At 38.1% G+C, this 16,053-nt stretch overlaps 1 pseudogene; it reads right to left on the bottom strand.

Moving 5' to 3' along the window:
- Nucleotides 1-390: 390 nt before the first annotated feature.
- Nucleotides 391-2,782, bottom strand: LOC149002585 (25S ribosomal RNA; annotated as a pseudogene).
- Between the last annotated feature and the right edge of the window lie 13,271 nt (nucleotides 2,783-16,053).

The following is a 16,053-nucleotide window of genomic DNA, read 5'->3' on the forward strand; positions in this document are numbered from 1 at the left end:
TGCGATGGTAACCGATTTCCATAGTAATAAACAACAATATACCTCGGAAATTAAATAGTGGTATTAGACTCACTTTTCACGACGGCAATTAAGAAACATGGCAAATGACTGAGAGGATGCTATGCTCCATAAGTCCGTTGTATATAATCATGCATGTACTATGACCATTATCTTTCCATTTCCTTGCCAGAAATGGACCATCCATTTCCTTGTAGATAAGTGACATGTGTCCCAACATCACATGAAAAGGTTGAGGTCCACTTATAAGTCACATCATTTTATTTTTATAATTTAATCACAACTTTTTTTTTTTTGGATGAATGCATGAGGATGGCGATGTGGGGCAAGCAGCCTCCAGGGGACGAGGCCGGTGGAATTGGAGGGGGGAGGACGAATCAATGCGACACAGGGCTGAATCTCTGTGGATTGTGGCAGCAAGGTCACTCTGCCACTTACAATACCCCGTTGCGTATTTAAGTTGTCTACAAAGGATTCTACTCGTCGCCCGACAGGAATTACGCTTTAAGGCGGCCCTCGTAACCCATCCGTCATGGGGCCTTGGCCAGCGAAATGTGCCTCTGGGGACGAAGGGCCCCTCTGCGCGGGTGGGAAAATGGGCGACAGGCACATGCATCGCTTCTTTAGCTTGGATTTTGACTTAGAGGTGTTCAGTCATAATCCGGCACACGATAGCTTCGCGACATTGGCTTTTCAACTAAGCGCGATGACCAATTGTGTGAATCAACGGTTCCTCTAGTACTAGGTTTGAATTATTATTGTGAGACTGTCATCAGTAGCACCCAGTTCACGTTCCCCATTGGTGGGTGAACAATCCAACATTTGGCGAATTCTGCTTCCCAATGATAGGAAGAGTCGACATCGAAGGATCAAAAAGCAACATCGCTATGAACGCTTGGCTGCCACAAGCCAGTAATCCTTGTGGTAACTTTTTTGACATCTCTAGCTTCAATTTATGAAGGTTTAAAGGATCGATAGGCCACGCTTTTCACGGTTCGTATTGGGACTGGAAATCATGATCAAGCGAGATTTTACCCTTTTGTTCCACATGAGATTTATGTTCTTGTTGAGCTCATCTTAGGACACATGCATTATCTTTTAACAGATGTGCCGCCCCAGCCAAACTCCCCACCTGACAATGTCCTCCGTGCAAATAGGTGTGTTGAGGCGCGCCTTGGGTCCAAAAGGAGGGGTAGAGCCCTACCTCCGACTCACGAAGTAAGTAAAATAACGTTAAAAGTAGTGGTATTTCACTTGCGCCCGAGGGCTCCCACTTATCTTACACCTCTCAAGTCATTTCACAAAGTCAGACTAGAGTCAAGCTCAACAGGGTCTTCTTTCCCCGCTGATTTTGCCAAGCCCGTTCCCTTGGCTGTGGTTTTGCTGGATAGTAGACATGGACAATGGGAATCTTGTTAATCCATTCATGCAAGTCACTAAGTAGATGACGAGGCATTTGGCTACCTTAAGAGAGTCATAATTACTCCTGCCATTTACCTGCGCTTGGTTGAATTTCTTCTCTTTGACATTCAGAGCACTGGGCATAAATCACATTGCGTTAGCATTCCAGGGACCATCGCAATGCTTTTTTTTTTTTTTAATTAAACAGTTAGATTCCCCTTGTCCATACCAGTTTTGAGTCGATTGTTTGACGCCCAGGGAAGGTCCCCGGAGGGGCCATTCCCAATCCGTCCCCCAGCCAGCATGCGGCAACTCGCTTTCACCGCGAAGGCAGTTCAAGCAGTCCGCCGACAGCTGACGGGTTAGAGACTGGGACCCCCGTGCCCAGCCCTCAGAGCCAATCCTTTTCTCGAAGTTACGGATCCATTTTTCGACTTCCCTTTCCTACATTGTTCCATCGACCAGAGGCTGTTCACCTTGGAGACATAATGCAGTTATGAGTATGACTGGGCGTGGTTGACATTCGGTCCTCCGGATTTTCAAGGGCCGCCGAGGGCGCATCGGACACCACGCGACGTGTGGTGCTCTTCCAGCCGTTGGACCCTACCTCCGGCTGAGCTGTTTCCAGGGTGGGCAGGTTGTTAAACAGAAATATAACTCTTCTTGAGGCCGTCTCCAACGTCTCCGGACTTCCTAACGTTGCCGTCAGCCGCCATGTCCCTGTTCGGGAATTTTAACCCGATTCCTTTCGGAGCACGCGTGCTTACAAGCTCTCTGACGGGCTTCCCCCGTCCCTTAGGATCAACTAACCCATGCAAGTGCCGTTCACATGGAACCTTCCCCTCTTCGACTTTCAAAGTTCTCATTTGAATACTTGATGTGACTTATAAATGGATTTCAACCATTTGATGTGATGTTGGGATACATGACATACATCTAAAAGGAAATGGATGGTCAGAAATGGATTGGATAAAATTCCGCATGTACCACGGTTACTGAAGTTTGTGGTATTAAATTAACTTTGTAGGCATATATATTCCGTCATATATAATCAAGCATATACCATGGTTAGTATTAAATTAACTTCATGCCTCAGTTTTCATTTACCATTGTAAATATTGAAGCTAATAAAATTGTGGTTGGTTTGTTATTGGTCTTTTTAACACTATTTGTTTACTGTAGTATAAGATGGGATTTTTTACCACATACAAGGAGTTTTTTACCACTGTATTTCATTACCATAGTATAAGATGGAACTTTTTACCCCATGATATTTGATTGCTATATATAGCATGGGATGGAGTTTTTATTTATTTATTTATTATTATTATTAATTTTATCACGCTGCCGTAATATAAGATGGGGTTTTTTACCATGGTATTTTGTTACCATAGTATAAGTTTTGCTCACCCAAAGTAAAGTTTCACTTCACTCTCATTCTCTTTTGGTAAGAGGCGATTTTATATATCCATGGGTGTATTACATTTACATAATATAAGGAGGGACTTCACCCCAGCCTGGAGGATATTCAAACTATGACCACCTACATGGAAGTGTTGGTTTTTTTACCAATTGAGCCACTCCTTGGGGTTGACTTCACTCTTATTTTCCTGCAAAGGTTTCACTTTGGTGGCTGCAAAACCCCCAAAATCCCGATCCTCAGTTTTCTTAGTCTCCCAAAACCCTAGAAGTTCCTGCCATCTACTCTTTTGAAGGTTTCGGGCTTTCTCTCAACCCTTGAATCCAAGGATTTTGGTCAGAGACCGCCTCAACTCGGGAAAGAGTGAGATTTTCCAGCTAGTGAGATCAGAGCTCTTCCTTCTGGCCGAACTCCTACTTGCTTTATGAATGATCTCATCAGATTCTGTGTTTGAAGGATCTGATGTTGCATATTTTCAAACCGAGCAGTGATTTGATTTGGATCCAGCTCTGGTTGAGAAGCAACAAGCGTATCTGCGAGATGTTTCTCCTATCTTTCAGAAATTTTAGCAGGGTAAGGTGAATGATCCTCTGTCACTCTTTGTTTCTGTCTAGTTTGCATTGCCGGAATCTGTTGTGTCAGCACCATTTCTCTTGTTTTTCTCTTTGGATTAATCCTTCTTGGCTCTCTCTGACTAGCCTCTGCCATTTCGACCGGTATTGTCTCCTCTCACTCAGGTGATTGAGCCAAGACCTCTGGTCCGAATGTTCCCACAGATGGCACCAAATGTTGGTGCAGATCTTGCTGTGGTCTCTGAATCGTGAATCAAACACCAAACTCTTCATATCTGGATTGATCTGAACCGATGTAGATTGAGCTGAATGGAACTCCCGCTTCCTGTAAAACAGTGAACTCGTTAGAAACGGAGCCGATCGTTTTGATCGGCGTCGCGTCTCCGACGATCTTGTCAAACGGTAGTTAAGGTAGGGTTTCAGAGCTTCTGAAGAGCTTTAATGGAGATAGATAGGAATCGAACGAGAGTTTTTGGTGAATTTGAATGTGTTACCTATTGAATGAGAGCTTCGTCCCCTTTTATAGATTTTCCCGCCTGATCTCCTTTTGACTGTGACTGTTGGATCATAATAACAAATTGAATGGTCATGATCAGACCTTTACTTGACTTTTGGGTGGACCCATTGATGATTTCATCTTATTAGCTCAAGCCAGTCGAATCGTCTTAAAATCGGAGCAAACCGACCTAAACTGGAATTGGGATATTTTAGTCACAACACTCTACAAACCACATGTCCTTTCTTACATCTTTGTCTAGCATACATGAACCTAGCAGCTTTTATAGAGGCAATGAAATACCAGGAATGGCGTAATGCTATGAAAGCATCAATTAAAGCTTTACCATAAAAACCATACTTGGACCTTGGTTCCTTTACCTCATGGTAAGAAAGATATTGGTTCAAAATGGGTAGTTCGAGTGAAACACCATGCTGATGTCTTTATTGAGCTATACAAGGCTCGATCTGTCATTAAGGGTTATAACTAATTGAGGGGGTTGACTATCACGATACCTTTAGTCCAGTAGCTAAACATGTCACTGTTCATGCCCTCCTCACCATGGCCATAGTTCACAGTTGGTTGCTACATCAATTAGATGTACACAATGCATTCCTTCATGGGAACCTCAACAAAGAGGTTTATATGACTTCACCCTCTAGTTATTGTTGAAAGGGGGAGACATGTTCCAATGGAACAAAATTAAAGGTGACAGACTCCACAGGTACGTACGTTCTAGTACTCTTCGAAGACTCCCCTCCAGGCCTCATCTGAAGCATTAAATATCCCCCCCCCCCCCCCCCCCCCCCCCCCCCCCCCCCCCCAACCCCTGTTTTTTTTTTCCTTTGGCCCCTGAAGTCCCCACAATGTAATTTGGCCATCAAGATTGCTATAACATACCAAATTGCCGATTTATTTACTGAATCCTTAGGCTAGGAACAGTTTCAATTTCTTAAATCCAACAGTGGTGTTTGTAACCTTCACTCTTCAACTTGAGGGGGAGTCTTACCATATGCATTCCAATCGTATCTTTGGATTTCAATTACAAGGTCAACCATTCTTTATCATATGCATTTCAATTACATCTTTGGTTTCCATTTATAGGAGTCAATCATTCTTGATCAAAAGCATATTTGGCAAGATATGTTTCCCCATACATGCTGTATATTTCCCTGTATATCCTGTATATTTTCTTATCATATTTCCTTGCATACTTCTCTGAACTTTGTGTAATTATATAGATAATAATCACACAACCAAATGCAGAATTCTGCAATCAAATCATTTCTTGTCAATAACTCATCCTTCAAGTTATGTATCTCTTTAGCCTACCTAGATGTTGCCTCCTCCAATGTGTGTAACGTAATCTGCAATTGTGCATTCTCTTTAGCTTGCAACTTGTTGGGCTCTCTTGCTATCCCTTGTACTTGTGTTGGAGCTAATCTAGCTCCACACATTCATACTCGACCACGGACGTCATCACCTTCATGAATTTTAAAAATTTGCTCTTGCTCAATGGTGTCCCCTCACATTTCTTTGGGCAATTGACTGAGATCATGTTCCATCTTGGCCTACATTTGAAACACAAAAATTAGTTAAAGATATACTAATTTAAGCTATAAAATACCAGTAGGTCATTGATCATTTTATAGCTTACTTGATCTCTTTAGCATTGTGTTGTAAAGGGTCATGTGTAATCTTAAATTCCATATGAGAGAGGGTTCTTTATTTGGGTGCTCTTGATGCTAAACAAGAAGCAATGAAATATTATAACATATGAACTTCTATAAACAACATTTATATTTCAAAATGACATTATGTATACCTTCTCCTCTTGAATTACAATAAAGAATTCTTTCTTGTATTATGCAATGATTTGATGTTGGATCTATTATAAATGTTGCATTCCCAAATAGCCTAAAAGATTTTCAAATACACAAAATTATATTAGAAATATTATTGCTAACATAATCTATTATTTTGTCATAAATTAAGCTAAATTCTAAGTATTATACCTCAAGGCCTCTTGGTTCTATGTCTCGAGTAGTGTATTCCATTGTTCATAATGAAATATGCTTAACTTTTTTTGTCAAAAAAAAAAAAAAAAGCTTAATTAGATACAATGGTAAACTTGCATTTTCCATCACTTGTTCATATTTCTCTATTTCTATACTTGACCTATCTGCATTTAGTTTTGTGTACCGTCCTCAATCTCTTCATCTACATTTCTTCCTAACTTTAATTTACCATGTTATGCGTACTAGAGATATTGTATGCATGTATCAAATTCCATTGGAATTTCACGTAGAGCTGTCTGTGAAGATGATGCTTCTCCTTGGTGATGCCAAATCGTATAATTCCTTAAACTTTCATCAAAGACTAGATGTTCAGTCACTTCAGTCCTATTTCTCCAAAGCTATGCACTTTGTACATGGGTGTATGATTTGAACCCCCATAGGCTGTACTAGAAAATGCATTGTCTAAAAATTTCTCAACTCTTGACTTTATAGTGTAGATGACTGGAATGATGGATCCTTTGATCTTTGAATCCAATTCCTATTCATAGTTTTCTCACATAACTGATCGAATAAAAGAATGTTAATAAACAACAGACCTAGTAACACCAACTAAGTAGAAGTAAATAATAACAAAGAGCTAGAGTTCAAGTAAGATGATTTAAGAACTAGAAGTTATTGAGATGCATAACAAAGAAAATTAGCAACACCATTTTGCACTTAAAAGTTTATAAACAAAATTAAGTTTATTAAGCATGCAAGTTTTAGTTCTTTGGGGTTTGAGATCTTTCTAGTTCTGATGGTTAAAGTTGAAAAGCTGCCTAATAGCTACATCATTTGGCTCTTTTACTGTTTGCTTATTTCAGAATTCTATTTCAATTCGGTTTTGTAGCTCAAATTAAATTATCTGTCAAAAGAAGCTAAATTATTTCCTGAATTGTTCATAGGTATGGATACTGCTCAATAATTACTTCTTCTTTCTTTCTTTCTTTTTTCTTTCTTCTTCTTTTTTTATTTATTTTTATTTTTTTTTTATTTTTTATTTTTTATTTACATGGGAAAACCAGACTATGCCCTGCCCATCCAACAGTTATTGAGCACATGAAGATAACAACCCAGATTCTCGCCTCAGTATTTAATTCATTTTCTGAGCAGAAATCTACTAAAAATAGGATGACTGTGATTTTAGTAAGTTTATTAAAATCTTAAATCAGGTGACCAGCTCAAGAGATATAGGAGATAAACAACAGATTATTAAGATAATTAGGTATACAAACAAAATTAATTATGAAAAGCTTTAATCATTTGTGAAGTTGAATCAAAATATTGATTTGTCATACCTATTCAGAGGGATATTGGTCCCAAATATAAATCCAAGTTAAGAATCAGCTGCTGGAGGTTTCAACAGCTTCTTTCAAGAAAAAAATGGTTTGGCTCTAAAACTTGCTATGAGAATCTCTCCAAATCCAAAGATAATGTCTGTTAGAAGTAAAATTCAAAGCAAACAATTACATCAGCTAACCAAACTTAGAACGAACCAGAGTAAGAATGATTATAGTATTGGTTACAATCAGATCTTTTTAAAATTATGAATCAATGTAATTACTCAAAATTTTTAATAAACTACAGCCATTTCCTTCTCTGAGGGCTTTTATTTTAAAGTTTTTGGCATCTATTTTTAATTATTTAAAAGAATAGAAAAATCCAAAATAGACAATATGTATATTTTAGGTTATGGGTCAGAATTTCATTCTCCTCATTTATGCGCAAGTCCACAAGCACACATTCTTTTTTTTAAACCATTACTCCCTCTTTTCTCACTCTCAAACCCTTACATCATGCTACCAAAACTGAACTTCTCTCTTGTCCTTTTCCATCAATTGTGCCTGTTAGTTGGGTTAGGGGTGAACCCAGCTCTATATGAAGTAGCTGAGAAAGATGAGTCTTGTGTTATCGACGAACTGAGCTCCATAGCTTTTGCTGTTGCGAGAACGGCTGATGATGGTGAGCAAGAGAAGCTACAATTTCAATTTCCTATTGTGTTTATTGGAAGGAAGCTTTTTGGAAGGTTGGGTCGTCTCATGACTGCCCATATCTTTGGAGACCTAATTCCTATCTTAAAGAAAGCAAGAGCCATGCAGCTTTAAATTTTTAATTTGATCTTCTAAAGAACTTATGTTTGGTTTTCAAGTTTTCCATTTCCTCCGTTTCCCCCCCCCTTCTGCTTGCTCTTTGTTTCCATGAATTTTTGAAAGGCAAATGCAGGAGTTTTGATCTTTATTTTTGAGCAAACTACTAAGCTTTTCTTGTTTTCTATCTTTCTTATCAGAGTTAAATACAGGGAATGAGAAACATCATGATACTCCTCCCTTTCCTATGTCAGTATTGGAAACAATGAAAAGAAACAAAATTAACACTTCTTACGAGTCTGGGTTTTGTGAGTTCTTTGTAAATGTCTCTGTTAAATCAATGGGTTAGCTATCAATGAATCTGATTTTGTGCTTGGAAGAGTTGGATGTCTCTTGAATATCCTCCAAGTTCCTGCAGATACATGAAACCCATCCTTTTCTTTAATAATTTTGTTGCTTTCTCTAGATTTCTTGTAGTTTTCTTTTCACAAATGGAGGAAGAAGAATCCCATTGGCCCAAAACAACAACAATAAAATAAAATAAAATAAGGAGGAAAAAGAAAGAAAGAAGAAAAAAGAAGAAGAAGAATCCCCAAACCATTTCTTTTGTATGGAAGTGTTTATATATTGTTGTGAATTTCTTTCTAAATTCTCAACTTCTTTCACCATATTTTTCTTTCTCTCACAAACACAAGGTAGAGATCAGAGATCAAGGTAGTGAATAGTAGTAAGATTCCTCTTTTTAATTTGAACTTGCACGTTGCAACCAAACCATTCATTCTTGATATACCAAACTAATTCTTCATCTCATAATTTATTCTCTACATAAGTCACCAAACCATTTTTAAATTTTGACCAAAAATGAATTTCTGTTCTCACTTCTTTTAAATTGGCATAACGAAAAACGAGAATTGACACAAAAAAGAGCCTAAAATAGACTAATTTCTTGTAAGAATTCATACCAAAGGACAACCAAGCTCTAGAAAGAGAGGTACCTGCAATTGCAACACTTGTGAAGTTAAATTCTCACTATGCTTGGATTCTAGATTAAGCCAAAATAATCAGATTTACAAAACCTTCAAAAGAGTTGATCGCAGGAACTTCTAGGTTTTCCGAGACTTATGAAACTAATCAAGATTTTGGGATTTCGAAGACATTAAAGTGAACGTTCACTAGAGAATGAGAGTTAAGTGAAACTTTGCACGGGGAGAGCAAAATTTATAATATGGTAACCAAATACCATGGTAAAAGAAACCAATAACAAACCAAACTTAGTAACATTATTTGCGACCGTCAATGAAAACTGTGGCATAACGTTAATTTAATACTATGGTCTCCTACAACCGTGGTATATACTTTTTTTTTCTTCCCGCTAAAACGGTCATTTTATAACGAAAATAAGAAAAAGAAAAGAAATACAGCAATTAGTACCTACCTTGCTCACCCGCAACAACAGTTGCCCCCAATACACCCTTCCTCACTGGTTCCTATTCATAATTGACAACAACTAAGTCATTAGAAACGAAATGTAGAACGTCTAGATGCATCCAAATCAAGATCTTTAAGAAAAGCTTCATAACAATAGTTACATAGCAGCACTATCCTCTCCCAATGGGAGGCTCTGATGCACTGCGGATACTTTCGCTAAAGCTGCATCTACCTTCTTGAATTCCTCTGGCTATAGAAACCTTTTACTTGTTACTACTTTCTTCCTGCGTGAGCCTTCTTCTTCGGCGACCGGGTTTCCGACGAGGAGAATCTTCAGCCCGCACCGATATGCGAGCGAAATTGGAAGAACTACTTTCAATTGCAAAGTTGCATCATTGGCCGAACTCTCCAGCCTGGCCAAATTCTGATCGGCCCCACAATAGTCCAAATCATCCTCCGTAGTTCCTTCAATGGCTGAACTTCTAATAATATTTGCAACTTCAGGTCCCACTAATGAACACTCCAAAGAAGGGTTTCCAATTTGCATAGAACTCTTACCTGCAACAAGCACTTTTTGAAATTCAAAAGGAGTGGCCGAACCACTTTCGAGCTTATCTATAGGTCCCTCTAGTGAACTCCCCAAAGGAAGTTTACCAATTGGATTAAAACATTTTGCTGCATCTAAGGAATTTTGAATTTCAAAACTAGAGTCCACGGCCAAAGAAGCTGCTTCAAAATTATTCAAATTCTGTTGGGCCCCGCATGACCCCACTTGAAGCTCCAAACTAGAGTTCACGTCCAATGCAGTTTCTTCCAATCTAATCGAATTTTGTTGCATAGAAAAGTCTTCCACATAAACCGAATTCTGTTCCGTAGAAGAGTCTTCCACTCTAACCGAATTCAGTAGGGCCCCACAAGGCCTCTCATGAAGCTTTTCAAACCGTTCAAAAGAGCCAATATCCTTAGTGGCCGAATTAGGTGGAAGTTGGTTAGTCGTGGGATCAACAGAGGTAACTACGTTCTTTGAAGATTACCAACCAACATCGAACTCTTGCCTTTATCTAAAATTTTTGAAGTTGAAAAGGATCACGTTGAGAGAGAGAAAGATCAAGAGAAGAGTTCTCGCTAGACGCGATCACCACATCAGAGGGAACCAACCTTGTAGATTTGAAATTGAATTTGCTGCACCCTCATTGGATGAAACAGAGTCCTCCAAACCCGCCACCTCTAGAGCCACACGAATCTGATGTTGGAGTGAGTTTGGAGTCCGCTCTCACACCGTCGGGGGAATCCCATCCACAATAGGATTATCCCCCTGGGAGGTTTTCTCCAGGGACGATAGAGGGCTGAACCCGCCAAACCATCCACGAATCATTTGAAGCAAACCTACAATGAAGACCCGGTGGCCTTCTCAATGACACCGTGAGCACCGCAGAATATCATCCTCAAAATTACCTTCAAGAAAACTAAAACTCGAAGAGTTCCCGGTTCAAGGCGCTCAATCTGAACCTCATTCACTCGAACAAGATCGACCTCCAATTCAACCAAAATTCGAGCATAATGACCAATAGAACCAAGACGAGTTCGTCTATCAAGAGAAACAGGTCTCCCAACAGATTTTTCTATAGAAAGAAGCACTTTCTCATGTCAATACTCAAGAGGTAAATCAGGGAAACGAACCCACACCAATTTACCTGCTGGTTGAGAAGACTGGATATTAAAATCCGGCCTCTATCGTTGAAACGAATGTATTGCTTTCCAACATTCCAAAAACCTCTCCACACCTCGCATCTTCCTTCTCACTATGAAACGAAAGATGATAAACCCTTTCCCCAATGAATGTAAGATCACCCCTTGAGACAATTTCCAAGCACCCCTAGCTAGCTCTCGCAATTCATCCATGGTAGTGATGCGAAAATTAGCTCGCCCAATCAATGAAAAACGGAACTGATTACGTTGCAGCTCGTATTCCAGTTGCGGGATTACAATCCTGCGAAACTTACCCGCTTGTATAGGAGAAGGGAGGGAATCGATCTCAGGCAACAACGAACTCCCCACTACTCCCGCATAAGATTTATCCCCATTGGTAGACACCTCTGGGAGGCTTCAAACGCGGAAGACCGATTCCCTAGGTACCTCCGAATTTCCTAGAGCTTCCATCTCCTCCATCTCATCGCATCTTTCTCTCAACTCAAGATTTTGAAAAAATCATTGACTTTTTGTTTCCTAATGCAGTTAATCATTGCTCATTTTGTACAGTGGGATATATACTTGACTATGTACAGTGGGATATATATGTTGTGGCATAAAGTTCACTAATACCACGGACTTCAATAACCACCATGATACATGCATGATTATATTCTCTTAGTCTTTTGCCGTGGTTCTTAGTTTCCGTCGCAAGATATCAATCTAATACATCAGTTTTGAAATCCGGGGTATAAAGGTCCATTCCCTTGTCAGAAATGGACCATCCATTTCCTTGTAGATGTGTGACTTGTGTCCCAACATCACATCAAATGGTTGAAATTCATTTATAATCACATCAAATGAGTGATTGATGTAACTTATAAATGGTTTTTAACCATTTGATGTGATGTTGGGACACATGGCACACATCTATAAGTGTCAGAAATGGACCAGATAAATTTCCGGGTATAATGCTATTTATGACTATGAAAATGGATCACCGTCGCAAAAGAAGCGTGTACTTATCTTATACTGATATTTGGTTATTAAAGCAATTGAACTATCCATCCAATCCATTACATAGCAACTCAACTATTGCCATTTGCTATTTTTCCATACAAACAACAAACAACAAGCAAAAAGATGCTGAAAGGATTGAAGCAAAAGCCTTCTCTTGATTCACCTCCTGATTTAGAGTATGGATAGTGATCTTTCCCGTTGATAATTATTGTATAAAAAATTGCATATACATCTCTTGGTTTGCAAATTAATATGTTTACATCCTTTGAATATATTATATTACGAACAACACCCTGTGCCTAACATCATTAATTTGAATGGATTATATATGAAATATGAGAAAATAATTGAAAAAAAATACTCTAATTCATGATTGCTCTTCATCCTTCCCTCATTTTTTTTCTTCCTTAAAAGGTAAGACGGGTTTGAGGATAGAGCAAATTAGTTTTGGAATTTGAAAATTCAGTGGGTGTTGAGTCATCATTTAGTCCCATTATTCTAAGAGTAAGTGTGTTTGATATATAATTTGAAACATAAAGGATGCAAATGTAATATAATGGATTCCAAGATGTAAAGGTAATAGTTTATAAACCAGGGGGTATGTATGTAATTTGTTCTATTATTTATTATTGTATTTTCTCCTTTTTTTCATAAATATAAAATTTTCTATGTTGAAAAATTTTGAATAGAGCAAACCCAATTCCAAAAGCTTCAGCACAAGTATAACTTGGGAGTAAAAGACCTCAAGCAACAAATGTGGTCCACCAACTATTGTGCCAGGCCTCTCTTTATGCTAAAATTTTTTTTAACATTTTTTTCTATAATAAAACAAGCATTGGAACATTTTTTTCAACAAGTAATTAAAATTTTACATATTCATTTTCATTAAGGTCATTTCTTTTTGGGAAATTTCAAAGTAGAATTGTGCATTAAAACAAACAAAAGTGACTAACAAAGACTGAAGCCCAAATGAATGATGCATTGACTACATGAAAATTGATCAATTTACTCAAAGACATCCATTTCGTGTGAATGGTAAACATACAAAACCACCCTTCATTATTGACATGATATTTGGTTTTAAGAACTCATTGTCCATATTATCCATCCCATTGGTTTTTACATATATTATTAGAATTTAAGAAGGAATGAAAATGATCAGACTTCAAATAAAAACAAAATAGGAGATTGGAGGAAACCATCGATAATATGTTATTTGAAATGTATATAATTACCAAGAAAATTGTTCTTTCTGTAGAAAGAGTCTTACAGGTTTTGCAAATGGCTTCACACGGGTATGTGTCTAAAGAATGAAAGAACAAACTATTTTATCAAATGTTCATTACCCATTATTTCATCTTAAAGAATACAAGTACGCTAGAAAAGCTTTTTAGGAATTTAACTAAACACACCCAAAGTTTTTGAAATGGACAAACATATTGGAACAGATAAAAAACCCAAAATGAAGTTCTATAGAATGAACATAGTGCATAGAATAGCCAGGTTCCTTTATTTTTAGCTTGTAATGGTTGAAGTGCTTTAGTGAAAAAAAATTTGGATACAAAATGAATATTTTTTTTACTAGGTGTTGTGTCTCAATGGATTCCTTCCCACCCCCTTCATTAAGACCTGGTTCTGAACCGTGAGTTTTCCTTCAAAGGTTTGTGGATTTCATGTTTTCAATCTTCATGATGCTGCCTCTACATGACTGCCTTTAACTAGATTGGGTCGATAACATGAACCCTAGTTCTAGGCTCCATCCAAGATACAAAAACTATAAATGAAACAACCAAAAAACAATACTATTACTTTGTTCAACTAGACAAAATTGAACTTTCTGAAGCTGATCTGAGCATGTGGCCGGGTTGAAGTCAGATAATCTGTTTGAGGATGTTCTTCTTTCTTTTTTGGGGGTGGGGGTACAGTTAGTAAGATTAGGTGAGTTTTTAAGCTATAATCTGAAACTTTCACTGTTACCTGTAATGGTGGAAGCAATTAACAATTAACATTCATTAATTAATGGTTATGCCGTTTGGCTTGTTTATTTGGATTTCAGGTAGGACATACATTAATGCCTCCGCATATTTGGCTTTTTCCTTCACCTGTTTTCATTGTAACCTCCATTGTCTGTTGTTGAATTATTTCGTTTGTGTTGATGTTATATGTTTCTCTCTGTTGTTTGACCTGAAATATGCAAAGATTAAGTGTTAGTCTACCATGAATTGGTAATTAATAACGTAAGCGTTGTTGAGTAAAAGGCAACCCAAATAGTAGTAACAAATGAACAGTTTTAGATGACGCAAATACTGGTGCATCATCTGTGATTTTTTGTTGAGGGTGAAATATCAATTAATGATTTCCAAGGACCTCATAATTGTTGAAAATATTTAGAAATAACAAATTGCTTGTGATGTGGATTTGTGGACAAATTGTCTGTATTGTAAATCCCCATGATTTCAACTGGATTTCTTGACTTTTTTAGGAACTGCAGTTAATAAGTGTATGCTACTTTACTTTGTCCAGAAGGAGATGATATTCGGATTTAGACAATATTGTTAGGGAATGAATTTCATACACGACTTGTTCGTAATTTTTCCTTGTTTATCAATACTGATATGAATTATATGAATGAAGGAAATGCCACTGTGGAGGGACAAATTGGAGCACAAAAAGACAAAAGGAAGAACTCCATCACTATCAATGATTGATTTTCGATAGCTATTACTCACAGGCCTGCTCGTGGTCAAGATTATTTGATTAAAGAAAGTGATCCTTCCATCCATCCACCAGCCACAAAAATGACCAACTAGCTCGAAAGCTCAAGGATGATTTCTTAATCAACCTCTTCTTGTCAATGAAAGGTGATGCCAAAACAGTCGTCTCCTCTTTCATGCAGCTATGGCTTATCACAAACTGTAAAAACATTGAGACCATTTATAGAGAAACTAGGACTTGGTAGTGAAGTCTGAATTATTGCTTCCCTTCCAGGTTCCAGCAAAGTGTGTTGTATGACCCTGAAGCCTGTATATGTACCAGCAAATATGGAACAATCCAGGAACGTTGAAGGCAGAAAGTAAAAATGGCCAAGCTAAAGGCCAAAAGAGGACATTTTTAGTAGTGAAATGAATTGAGAGCTTGTTGTGCAATAGAACATACGAAGCCTATGAGGTTTCCTTGGTGAATTGAGCATAGGTGCTCTTACTTTGGAGTTCCTCTTACGCACTACAAGAAAAAGGATTTTTGGCTATGCTCTTTTCTGTAACCTTCGGCATATATTTATTTTTGTTGATGCTTTACCTAAAACCGTCGCCAAATATAATATTCACTGACGGTTTAAGAGAAATCGACATGGAAAATGAGTGTATGGTGACACAATTAAAATGCGTGGGAAAAAATAAGTTTTGGGCAACGTTTGTGATAATGGCCATCGTGGAAAATGAGTATATGGCAACACCATTGGAAACAATATATTTTGGCGACGACTTCAAAAAACCGTGGAGAAATATATTTTTGCCGATGCTTTTTAGTAAATTATCATGGAAAATACTTAAATTGGTGACGGTTTCCCAAAACCATAGAGAAATATATTTTAGGCAGCGCTTTTTAGGTAAGTGTCGCCAAAAATCCAATTAGTATTTTCATCGCCCGCTTTTGTGAAAATAGGAAGCCTAAACCGTGTAGTCTCTCTATCTCCCTCTTGCTCACGCTCTCTCTTTCTCTCTCTCACTCTCTCACTCTCGGACCTCTACTCTCAGCTCTATCTCTCGCTTGCACTCGCTCTGAGACCCCTCTCTCGCAGCTCTCTAGCTCTTTCGTTCGTGCTATCTCTCCCTCTGGCTCGCAGGTCTCTCTCTCTCGCTATCTC

This window comes from Hakea prostrata, chromosome 10 (assembly GCF_041222555.1).
Source record: "Hakea prostrata isolate BN-2017 chromosome 10, UWA_Hpros_2, whole genome shotgun sequence".
Taxonomy (NCBI): Eukaryota; Viridiplantae; Streptophyta; class Magnoliopsida; order Proteales; family Proteaceae; genus Hakea; species Hakea prostrata.